Genomic DNA, 1,043 nt, shown 5'->3' on the forward strand with positions numbered 1-1,043 from the left:
TCATACTTCAGTTCATAAAATACTGAACTATGGAATTGGATAAGAAATTTTCCTTGCTAGGGGCCAAGGCGGTGGCACAAGTGGTAAGGCATCCGCCTTGCCCACACTAGCCTAGGATGGACCTCGGTTCATTCCCCAGGCATCCCATATGGTCCCCCAAGCCAGAAGCGATTTCTGAGCACATAGCCAGGAGTAATCCCTGTGTGTCACTGGGTATGGCCCAAAAACCAAAAAAAATTTTTGTTCCTTGCAAAATATCTTTGCAATATCTTTTGATCTAGATCACTTCTGTTATCTTATGATAAGACAACATAACAGGACATCCTTTGTTGACTAGTCAAATATTTATGTAATAAGGCATCCAAGTACAGCAAGGAAAATGTCAAGCAAACATTGTTATTTTACCTAGCTAGATCTGCTTGATGACAACAAAACTAACTGAAAGGATTAAATTTAGCTGAATAATTATAGATATTATGAAAGCACAAAAATTTCTTGCTGTTTAAAACTCAGCATAACATATGTGAACTTAGTGTTGTATGAAAGGAGAGAAAGTTAGCACTCCCCTTGACAAGGATGCTTCACTCAAGGATGCAACATGCATACGGTTAAGGCACTGCCACCTACTTTCTGGCAACTAACCAATGTTTAAAAAAATCTGAACTCAGTGTGCTGAAATGCTAGTACTGTGAAGGGAAGCTTCCTTTGAGATTTTTTTTTCTTACTAATGCGATTTTTTTGGTTTTTGGGCCACATCCGTTTGACACTCAGGGGTTACTCCTGGCTATGTGCTCAGAAAGCACCCCTGGCTTGGGGAGACCATATGGGATGCCAGGGGATCAATCCGTGGTCCATTCTACACTAGCACTTGCAAGGCAGACACCTTACCTCTAGCGCCACCTTCCCGGCCCGGGAAGCCCACCAACCCAGATTCAATCTCAAGCATCCCATATGGTCCCCTGAGCCATATGGCTGTGGTTCTGAGTGTAGGGCCAGTATTAGGGCCAACTTCTACCCCTGAGTAGAGGTGGGTGTTGCCCCCA

The 1,043-nt window shown here is 43.5% G+C and overlaps 1 non-coding gene across 1 annotated transcript; it reads left to right on the plus strand.

Moving 5' to 3' along the window:
- The first annotated feature begins 532 nt into the window (after nucleotides 1-532).
- LOC126033095 (U6atac minor spliceosomal RNA) lies at nucleotides 533-653 on the plus strand. Its single transcript, XR_007504255.1, has one exon. It is a non-coding gene; the product is annotated as a U6atac minor spliceosomal RNA (small nuclear RNA).
- Nucleotides 654-1,043: the final 390 nt, after the last annotated feature.

Source organism: Suncus etruscus, chromosome 1 (assembly GCF_024139225.1).
Source record: "Suncus etruscus isolate mSunEtr1 chromosome 1, mSunEtr1.pri.cur, whole genome shotgun sequence".
Lineage (NCBI taxonomy): Eukaryota > Metazoa > Chordata > Mammalia > Eulipotyphla > Soricidae > Suncus > Suncus etruscus.